Below are 12,198 nucleotides of genomic sequence, written 5' to 3'. Positions count from 1 at the left end.
TTTAACAGCAACTGAGTTCGGCCAAACGGCGATATTGTTATTTATGGCATGACCGACTGTTGAGTTAACATTTCGCTGTTACGAAGTAAGATGCGCAACAGCGCTGGGTGGGTAACTGGATCTTCGTTGGTGGCGGCGATGTTTTCGTGCGACACTGTGGAGGTCAAACGGCGGTTGGGAAACAACATGCTTCGTGGTGTTGGAGCTCGCGAGCTCAGCAGTGCAGGATGGATAGATATATGCATATATATATTCCATGTTTCCACGTAAACCAGCTGAAGAGCAGTCCAATCCATGCAACAGTTTGTTAAGAGCGAATTAAAGAGTTAGGCTGGTTAGTAGTTAAGCATTTAGTAGCGGTAGGTTTAACAGTGGACAGTATGAAAAGAGTACATACTATCCTTTATCAACCTCCATTAAATTAATAAAGCTGTCATCTCTGAAAAACTACCAATACTAAGTAAGAAACCTTTTCATTTAAGAAATAGACTAAGACTAAAAACCGGTTGAAGAGACACAAAGCAATAATAACTTTTAAGGCGGTTATGTCCGAATTTTCGTTCTATTAGAGTACACTGCATCCACATCTTACTATATAATATCAAGTAGGCACTCCACCATCCGTCCGAGCTTGTGTTTTTTTGACCACAATGGCATGCAGATTGCAGATTCACATCTCACTCTTTGATCAGATCTAAATCTGTGACGATACGAACGTAATACAATTCCGAGTATACCATTCCGACTCTTTTGAACTTCAAGATTCATAGAAGGAAATACTTAAAACTTGAGTACGAGAGATTGAGCTCACTTAAGGCTTTATGCGCTTTACATGATTCCTTTAGCTGTCTAACTAAATGTAATTTAATTGGAGAAAGAGTGAGACAACATCTCAATATGTCGAGTGGCCCGCTGAGATCCCTGAAATACCATCCAAATCGAGTTTATGTCAAATTCTAGTGTTGGAGTTGATGTTTCTACTTAAACAGTACAATCAAGTGGTTTCCAGCGATTTATAAAAGCTAATATCTAATATTAAAACAATTGACAGATATTATTTCTGAGGATAATATGGTTGAGAATTCGCTCACATAGTGAAAAAGAGATATTTGTTTATTTCACTAATTTGTAAATGGTACTCTCTCTAACGGTAAAATCCAAGTCCGTTTTGATTATGTAGACCCGGCATTCGCTGAAAAAGTTAGTATAAGCTCATAGTCAAAGAGTCAAAGCATATATTCATGATCTCCAACGTACATCCTTTAATTTCTGAATCATAACTTGAGCAGCTATTCTCTGCTGGTCCACGAAAAACAGCTGTTAAACAAACTAACTGTTAACGAAAAATGTTATCAACAGCAGTAAACAGCGGCCGAAAATCGCCGAATGTAAACACTGTTAACAGTTTGCAGACACTCTGTTAATGCGCAAAGGCCACCTGTTAAACTTAAAATGTTACAAAGGATATGCTGAAATGCAAGAAATGCTATTCAAGATTTACAAGGACACAAACACAAACAAACAAGATTGTGGTAGATACAAATGTACATATGTAGGTATGTGTAACACTCATCCCTGGCTAATCTCTTATCGATTATCAAAGCGCTAAAATGTGCTTGTCTCTAACATATGAGCTAGTTAATAAAGTGATTCACTTAATTAACAAATTAATTAGTTTGATTAGAGACGTAGAAGCACGTGCCGGTAAATAGCATAATTATGTACTGTTATATTTCATGTGTATAGAAACTGAGAATACTATAACAACTCTGCCGAGTATTCTCAATTTCTACTCACATATGCGTATGTTTGTATATGAAGACAAAATTAACCAAATTGTACCAAATGTAGTTGAAAGCATATAAAAACAGATGAATAAATATGTAAGTATAGCCACTTCAGTTGAAAAGAAATAGTCAATCTGGTACGTGATGCTAGTGGCATTATGTAGTTGTTGCGGTTTCTTGTCTCGCATTAATTCGACGAAAATAGAACAAGTTATTTAAGGTAAACCAGCAGATAGATAAGGCTTGAGGGAATTTAAGAGAATTTCACATGACTTAGTAATAAGATCCTTTATGATATTTCGGCTGACGAATTCTACAGTATTGTGCACCGAAATGGGGAAATCTAAATTTTAACTAACGGAACATCGATTTCACTAATAGTAATTTGTTTGCGCCGGGACATTTATAAAACTTCTCAAATGTAAAAAAAATGCTTTCTATATAAAGAGAACCAGTCCATAAGTTTGTAACTAATTCTACTATATATGGTCCCAAAAATACCATTTCCATATATAACACAGTAAAATTGAAACACAAAACCGTTTATGATGTCCGAATACCAGAATGTAGAAAGAAAATTATGGATAATATCCAGTATTCGATGAACCCATTTTGGGTATAACGAGAGATATGATATAGGCGAGCAACCATCTTTTGAGGCTAAAAAACCAGTGGTTATGTGGACTATGGAATTTATTTATGGAATTTATATTTGAATGCAAACTCTACAACTCTGAGAAGTTTTCACTTCGACCCTAGCTAGTTTATGTATGGTCACAGATTGTATCATGAAGACCAAATGGAGACTTACCTGCTAATTCGTACTCTAAGATGACTACCACGGTTTGCTATGTTAGAAACAGGTCTTTTACACCAAATGTTGCCATAAACCAAAGTATGAAGAACAAACCTACCAAAAAATTTTTCCCATCCAACACTTTGATTTTTTAGCGTAATATCGAGTAGAACTAAGTCTAATCGTATACGTGAATTTTGAACGATCAAACATAACTGAAATTGATAAGTTGTCGGTGTTTAAGCTACTCTCAAATCTTTTGTAAAATAAATCAGTGTAACGTTCACAAATAGTTTAGCCTTATTACAGTTTCTAAGATAAAAAAAAAATCAAATGACGGAGGGGTTTGATTTATTTGTTGGCAAATGGATGGTTCTCGGAGGAACACAACTGTTTTGGACACACGCTATTTTTCTCAAAAAATTATGACTAAGGTGAAATTCTTAGTTTCTGCAGGGTATGCTTTGAGAAGCCACGTTGGCACTGATCACATTAAAGTCTCCGAAGTCGTCTATTATTATGAGAAGGTATTAGGTCTACAACTTTGCTTCCGTCGTTTTCCAATGGATGTCTCTAGGGTCAAGGACTGGTCGATTAAATCGTTTTATATCGATCTTGGACATTTGTGTCAACATCAACAAAATATTTGTAGAGATCTGTTTGCATACCAAACTTATGCTCAACAAAATATTTGTAGAGATCTGTTTGCATCCCAAACTTATTCTCAATTGAAACTGTCACTTTTTGAGCCGAATTATCGACATTCTCGAGTAGCTAGCGATGGCCAATATTTTGAATAACATTTTTGTAACCATTTTTATACAAAAAAGGCCTTAAATTTACAAAAAAAAAAAACGACGGAAGCAAAGTTGTAGACCGCATGTGTCATTCCAATATTTTGTGAGCAGTGTGGTTTAGCGGAGACATAACTGCGAATGATTTGTTAAGCTAAAAGTTCTACTGAACTCTTTCAGGTATCGAATTTATCAACTTTCGTAACAGATGTATGAGAAAATGGAGCTACATACAACAATAGATTGTGGGTAAGAAGAGCAAACTTTGATTAAAAACGTGAAGAAGTAATTAGAGATTATTTGTTGAACTGCATGACTCGATTAGCTGTGTCCTGTGATATACGATACGATACATATTTATTTATATAGAAGTGAATGAATGTACAAACATGAAACAAAAATTGCGTTTCCTTTACGTAGGTGTTATTAAGTAGCGACTGGTGCAAAAGTTGCTAACAAATTGTTTAACTTAGCTAAAGCTCTTCAAGAGATATTGATGACGATAACCAGAAGACTAGAAGACGAACTAAGATGCTGCGTTTATACTTATAGACGGAATATTTTAGTGCTAAAAATATGTAAGTGAATTTATAGATATGGCTTGTGTTTGTTAAGCTCATCTGAGTGTTAATTAAAAATGAAGATGGATAGAAACTAACAGTGAAAGAACTTTGTTGCAATCAAATTTTAATAAACAGTTGTTTTTCAAATGGTTGCTTTAATTGGACTTCAGAGGATAAAATTAATTTTCACAAGTTAATGGTATAAAAATATTGGCTAGCTGATTAAAGAACTACATACTTTGAAGGTTATTATGAATATGCGTATGAGTAAAAAGATGAGATGATGTAAATACAAGTCTGAGCATTTGTTGGTTGAAGGCTAAAAATATGGAAAAAAGAAGAATATCTCGAATATAAACGATAGTTCAAATATGAATATGTGTACTAAAATGAAATAAATGTGCACAAGAAAGAGCTTTTGATAGTACCAGTTGTAATAGTGTCTCATTAGACTTAATGAATCCTTCAATTAGTTGGTTTGTGTATTTTTAAAAGCGCAAAGAGGAGTGTATATAAATAACTCATAAACAAAGAGAATTCCGAAAGCGCCTTCGTTTTACTCTCAAACTAAGTGCTGGCATAAGCGCCTATCTTAAAGGCGACAACATTAATGTAGACGAATGATTTTTTTTTTTAATAAAATTATTAAGCTCCACCTCGCTCCTCTAATCGTGCTTAGTAGAACCTGCTCACCTACTTGGCGTTTCAGCTTCTGGTGACAAGCTCTATATAACATTTGCACTTAATGAATATTAAATTTTCAAATTTTCACAAAAGCTAAAGTGAAAATATTTTTATTTATTTGATATTATTATTATTTTTGATTGCAGGTGACCGCTTTAATGTTTAGTGTCACACGCTTTCGCCTTAACAACGTTAATTGTAACTAACACCGTTTGCTTATTATAATCTCTCTTCTTTGTAGAATTACCTTTTGTTTCTCGCTTAGTTTAGATTATTAAAAATTTATTTAATTTCAATTCAACTTACCGGTTTGCCTCAGATATTTTGTAAAACATATACACACACCTTTTCTCTACACAAAGAAAACTGTATAACAACAGTTGGTAGGATTAACTTGAATAAGCGCTGTCAAACAAAAGAATGTGCAACAAAGAGCGTTAAGCGTTAAATTTTAATTGCGATAACATGATTAAAATTGTAAAATATAACACTGGTTAAAAAATATTTAGCTTTTTTTGTCACATGAAAAATCATATCAAATTTTGAATGTACTAAGGTCACCAAGCAATAATAATTGAACGAAAAAGTATTGAAATAATTGAACGAAAAAGAAAGAAATTTTCTCTTGACATCGAAACATACATTTTCTTAAAAATTATAAATGTTGGCTACATTTAGGGAATTATTGCTTAATATTATTTAAATTATGATTATTAAATCTTAAGATTTTCGTGAATATTTGGCTGCTGAAAGGGGTTTTCAAGTCTCCAGCAATTGTCTGCTAGTATTCCCTTGATAGTGCTTCTCCATTGAGAAATTGTTCTGATGGTCTTGTTCGTCATTCACAGAGCACACAAATTTGCCGGAAAGAAATCCAGATGAGATTGTGGCAGTTCAGCATTTCATATACTATTTTTATACCCTCGCAACATGTTGCACGGAGTATTATAGTTTTGTTCACACGGTTGTTTGTGTCACCAAGAAATAAGAGAGTTAGATATGGGGTTATATATATATAAATTATCAGGATGACGAGTGAAGTTGAAATCCGGATGTCTGTCCGTCCGTCTGTCCATGCAAGCGATAACTTGAGTAAAAATTAATATATCTTAATGAAACTTGGAACACATATTCTTTGGCACCCTGAGGGGGTTGCTTTCGAAGATCGGCAAAATCGGTTCACTGCCACGCCCACAAAATGGCGGAAACCGAAAACCTATACAGTGTCATAACTAAGCAATAAATAAAGTTATGAAAATAAAATTGGAACATAGGATCGCATTAGAGAGGGGCACATTAGGATGTAATTGTTTTTGAAAAGTGGGCGTGACCCCGCCCCCAAATAGATTTTTTCTCTACAGTCGTTTCTTTTAACCATTTCCTTATACAGTCCAAAAATGAAAGAAATCGGATAATAACTACGCCCACTTCTCATACAAAGGTTAGGTTGAAAATTACTAAAAGTTGGTTAACTCACTAACGAAAAACGTCAGATACACTAAATTTTACAGAAGAAATAGCAAAAGGAAGCTTCACTCAGATTTTTTTACAAAATGAAAAATGGGCTTGGCGTCGCCCATTTATGATTTTCGAAATCGCACTATAACTTTTCAAGGCCCCGGATATCTACATGAGAACTCAGTGCTTATGGGTAATTTTTCACAGAAAATATCAGCAAATCTTTCAGATATTTTAATTTAATTGAGAGGAAATTGTTTTATTCTAATAGTGTTTCTCAATTCCAAAAATTATTAAAATCGCGTCATAACATCTCCGAAGTAGCTCCCGTATACCTAATTACAGGTTTTTCAAAATTACGGCGGGCTTTATACCGCATATATCAGTTAATCTGTGAAATATATTAGCATGGATATAGTGTACCTCGCTGGTGAAAATGAATAAAAACGGTTCAGGAAATTTGTGTGTTATCTTAATAAAATTTCTGCAATAAATTGCGAGAGTATTATATGTTTGGTTACAACCGAACTTAGCCTTTCCTTACTTGTTCCTTTGTTAAATTATAGAATATATAACGTATACATATATGTATGTACGTGTTCAATGTAATTTTCTATAACAGAAAAATTTATTTCTCTGGAACCGCCTTTAGTTTCCCATATACCAAATAATACACACATATTTTTCTAACAAGTATTTGCTTCCGCAGATTAGTGTACAGCTGCCTTCACTATCGTAGACAAACAAAACATAATGATAACCTTTATAACCATTGCTCACAAGTGTATTGAATTCTTATCAAACTCTCGATGTGTTTACCAGTTTTTTACTTGCCTCAACTTGACATTGAAATATGCTGTCAGCTCAATGCGACATTTTGTCGCACACGCACACACTTATCGCTTTTTAACGCCTCCTTCAGTTCATGCGCCTCAATGTATACTACACTTTGGAGTATTCAAGGAATGACATTTGTTGTTGGTTATTTTCCGCCTCGTACAATTTATGCGATTTGCCATTTCTATTTTATATACATACTTACTAACAGAGCGTAGGTAGCTGTTTGCATATAATAGATTTTAAGGCTCTTTTCCTTACCCACTCGTACTTGTGTGGAACAAACAAGTAAATGTGATTTATGGTTAACCACAGCCTGTGTGAACAAGCTATTGGCAAGGTTAAGGCGATTTTATTGATATTATCATACTTCTTACTTTTGGTGAAATATTACACTTTTAATGAGATATAGATTAAAAGTGAATCAGTGTGAAAAAATATGTCACAATATATCTTCCACAGCGCCATTTACGTATGCAGTTCGATTATGGAGTTCAAATATAGTACGGAAAATGATATCTGAAATAGTGGTCCTCTTTATCGATGAGTCCAACGAATTCTCACAATCCATAATAGTCGATTGAGATCATATGATATTTTTATAGATATTTTATAGTATCAGGTATCCCATACCATATGCAGTTTAAAAGTATCGCTCGGGCTATTTCAGTAATAATTTTAATAGTACTTACGGAACGTACTCCGAGCTTTATCCCAAATAGAACTGTCAATTCGGCAGTATTTACCACTATTTTCATTGACGACATCCGTTCGAGTGATTAAGGATATTATATAAATCGAAATATCAGCACCAGCTATTATACACTGCGTGGTAAAGCCTTTAACCGGCTTGTAATGCCAGATGGCGTTTATATTTGCTTTTCTCTAACAGATATACACAAAAAGCTTTCACGTGATCCCAATATTGAAGATATTAAAAATACTTTACCTTACTCGACCAGAATTAGACTTGCAATCCACAGAGTGTGGGTATCCAGCTCTCTAGATACTATATGGAAAATCTTTAATATTTTTCTCGTTTTCTTTCTTATCATGGTTATCACGTTGACTTCTAAAGCAGGGTTCAGTGGGCTTATACGCATAAATATGCGATTTATTAAAACAATTAAAATGAAAGCTTAAACAATGTCCTGTCATTTTCTGACTCCAATGGATCTTACTGTAGTGTTTGCTCATATTTCGTTCGAAATTGTCAGATGTTCGTTTTATCATAAGGTTTTCTCGAATCGCTGTGATCTCGGCTTTTCAGCTACAGAAACTACTGATTGTTGTTGTTTAACGTTCCCTATTTGTCTACCAAACTCAGTGGTGTAGTATAAATATTTGTGGAGTAGCCAGGTTAAAGTTCGTGCAAGATGCATCGTGTTAATATGCACCAAACTATACTCTTTATCGGCTTAATTTGCTTATTTTTGTACCATTAAACACCTTCTAAGAATTGAAACCATTTTGACGATTTATTTCTGTTTTTTTTTTTTTAATTTTCGCTTTTATTTAATCAATTAGTTAAAATTTTTATTTATTTAAAAATAATAATTTACAATCTCCAATTCGTAACAACAATAATAAATTATCACATTTGTCAACAAATAGAATATATATAAAATCTCGTCATTACTTTAACATTACATTAAATAAATTAAAAGTACTACCATTACTCTAAACCATTGCCCCTCTTCAAGCATTACGTTCCTAACTCATTTGTAGGATTTTTCGAACTGTATGAAAACATGTCCCACATGTGTTATTGATAAAGGCGAGTTTCATCCGTCAAGCCATTTTCACGTATCCAGAACAGGGCAACATTCCTGCAAAGGCGCAACCACATTCACATATACACCGCACTTTCAACTCTCTGCTACACAAAGCGCCACCACTAAAAAAGAGAAAGCGAAAAATTTAGTTAATTAATTTCACAAAATTCTTTAAAGTTATTTGGATTAAGGAATTACTTCAAGTTGAAGTCAATACCAGAAGGTATTTTTTACAAATTTTGTTGCTAATGGACTTGAAATATTTAAGATTTGCATATGCAATAGTTACCTGTCGATATCCAAAACTCCCTCAGCGGTTCAGCAGCAAAAAATAGCAATCTTGTGTATAGCCAAAAGATAGCGTACTTCATTAGGTAGTCTGCCTTTGTACTCCTTTTTGGCGACTAAGCTTCATCGATAGATTGTTGCTCATTTAAGAGTCATGGCGCCTTCGAAATAAGTATATAAATAATACTATATATTATTATTGTCATACATCAAAAGTCAGTCCTTTAAACACAAGTACATTTATTGAAGTAGCGGATACCAGAAGCACGATCTCTTTCAAAAACCGCGACAGCATGCTAAATATCTAACTACCGAAGAGATCTTGAACCTTGAAAACCTCCGAAATATTTACTTGTCGAACGACATCGATAGATACACCGAATTATCCACTTGACCTATCACATAGTAAATATTTAAATATGGGTGCTAGTTTCAGTTCTATCTAACTTGCACAACTCTCTTCATATATTTGTAAGAAATATTAAATGTCCACTTACTGAGCTAACAAATACTATATCTTCCAAGTCACCTACCTAAGAGTCCAAATTTGAAGTGATCTATGTGCTTGTATCTATATTATCTGGATCAGTTGATTTGCTTTGAACTCAGATCTTCCAGTTATCTTGACCTAACATCAAGTTTTGTTATTGTAACGCGAAATAAATATTATTCCTGGAAGTCCCTTACATTCTTGCGTTAAATAGGTTAGACTAAACCGCTTTAGTAATTATTTTATTCTAATCTTAATATGACTATTTTTATGTGGAATTCTTAGAATGTGAATTTGTTTTTAAAGCTTCTTATCGTATCTTAGATTTAGAATTAGCTTTCATATACAAGTATTTTCTATTACAGATCCTTCCTGATGACTCAAAAACATACTTTTTCAAAAACATACTTTCTCTATATTTTCATTTTAAATAACGACTACTTTACTTAGAATTTAATTTCTGATGAACCATACCGCTCAGGAACCCGCATCACATATAGGAGAGACGAAGGTGCTACTGAACGATTTTAGGGGTCTTCACCGCGATCGGCTTCACCTTTCCATCTCCACAGCGGCAGCTTCATCATTATTTGCTGGTTTACCTTGTGGCTTCAAATCATCCTATGACTTTTCCGGCTGTACAGTTTCCTTCTCTCTTGCTGGCATTCTAACGCTTCTTCCTCAATATACTGTGAGTATATTTGCACCATATGTACTTGTTCCAGTTCCACTCATTCATTCGTCAAACTTTGCTCGGTACTAAGAGTAGTTTTACTCACTTCTGCCTCTTCTTGCTCTTCGATTTCATCATCTAAATCTTTCGCTAAAGTCTCGCTTCTCACCAACTTATCGTATTTCATCGTCCACCGATTCGATGCGATCAAGGTGCTGCGACTGCGGATGTCCGCTTCCATCTTTGCGTGCAATAGTTCCTGTTACGCCGTTCGCCGACATGGCCGCGCCACCTTTTGTTTTATCGCCATTACGTTTGCCAACCAGTTTGTGTTCCACTTTTGGTTCTTCGACATGCACGAGCAAGAAAGGTAGCTTTAGTGATAGTTCCCACCCATGCCACTCAAAGTTAATTTAACCTTCATATAGTAGGACACATAAATGGCAAAGACGTTACGTTTGTCACTCTCCACGCCGGACACGCCGTGTCCATGATAACCGCTCGATTGCGGTATGTCCTCAGTGGGCGCTAGTATAAGATTTGGTGAGCGTATCGCCGAGCCAGCAATGACGTCTGTGATCTCTTGGGGTTCCGTGTTGCGCTGCAGCGTGTCTTCCAGCGCAATCTAGTTTTTCGTTTGACCGCGTTGTGGCTTGAACATGATTTTGGTGTTTAATATGCTACCGGGCGCTACTGTACGATCCACGGGCGAGCTGGTGGTATTTCTTAATTGCCATTGTTGATCATGCAGACGTCGACATGTTGAATGGCGCACACCTCGAAATAGAAGATAATTAAAGTTGGTGGTTAAATAAAATGCTCGGGACCAGTAAATCGTAGCTTAAAGCTTAAATGTCAAAATATGAGAGCGGATTGTTTTATAAGAAGGACTTTAGACTTAAATTTATTTTTAAGTTCTTAGAGAAAAGTTTTTACTAATGACCAAGCGTTTCAGATATTCACCGATATTTATGGAGACTTTAAATAGATAAGTTACTGTTTTACAGTCTAAATTTCTGGATAAGTCTCCTTTGTAAACCCTGAAGCTTAAGTTTAGATGCCTGCTTATGGAACCGGTGGATAAGAAATGGATTGTGGATAATATCTTAGTATTGGATGCTTCTTATAGAGACGGATTCGGGTTAGCTCTACGTTTTGTTATAATAAATGATAAAAATATCCATTATGCTTATGGGAACTCTATTTTATCGGCCAGATGCTTATTGTTGAGAAACATAGGAAGTATAATACATGCAAGTAGTGGTTGAAGCTTTAGACTGTGTGTCTAATGCATGTGACTTTATTACTGTAATATGCTTGTTTTACCAAGGAAATCATTTGTTTGATCTCAAACCATGTGCTGAAACAACAACATTTAGTGAAAACAAATGTTCTGAGGGTTCTGACAACAAACCTAATCTCAAAATTCAAACATAACCTCAATATTCATTTGGAACAATATAATATTGTGATGAAACTACATGAATTAATCCTCAAAAATGAGCATAACCTCAAAATTGATCAAATAGCAGCAAAGCCACAAATGCAAGAATAAGTCAGATAATAAATAAAGAGTATTCAAACCAATACTGATGAAAATCATATATTTTTAAATATAAAAACCAACAACAATAAATTGAAGTCAACAAAACGATTCAATCACAAAATGCCATAACATGCCGGTAAATGTCACTCGAACAACAGTCACATAAAAGGTCGTGGTCACAAAAAACACAAATGCTGTAGAAAACCACACTGGTCTGCAATCTCACCACATATGCCAGCGCTCAATGCAAGCCTGTATGTGTGCTTGACATGTTAGGGAAATAAATGCGAGATAGAAGAAAATAAAATAATTTGCAAATCAACAAACTTCAACGACAAGCTCAATTTCGGTTTGCCAGCTTAGTTTTACGGAATTCCGAATGATTCCATAAATAAGGCAAATGACCCGACAGGAAATTTACTGCATCTAACTTTTATACGGCGATAGAGTTAATTATGTGGATAACTGATACTTGAGCTGTCATAGGTTCAAAATCTTGCTGAAATA

The 12,198-nt window shown here is 34.7% G+C and overlaps 1 pseudogene; it reads right to left on the bottom strand.

Annotated features, from left to right (window-relative positions):
• Nucleotides 1-8,444: 8,444 nt before the first annotated feature.
• Nucleotides 8,445-12,198, bottom strand: part of LOC128921944 (uncharacterized) — a 91,317-nt pseudogene continuing 87,563 nt past the window's right edge.

This window comes from Zeugodacus cucurbitae, chromosome 5, assembly GCF_028554725.1.
Source record: "Zeugodacus cucurbitae isolate PBARC_wt_2022May chromosome 5, idZeuCucr1.2, whole genome shotgun sequence".
NCBI lineage: Eukaryota > Metazoa > Arthropoda > Insecta > Diptera > Tephritidae > Zeugodacus > Zeugodacus cucurbitae.
This window is presented reverse-complemented; position numbering and strand designations above follow the sequence as displayed.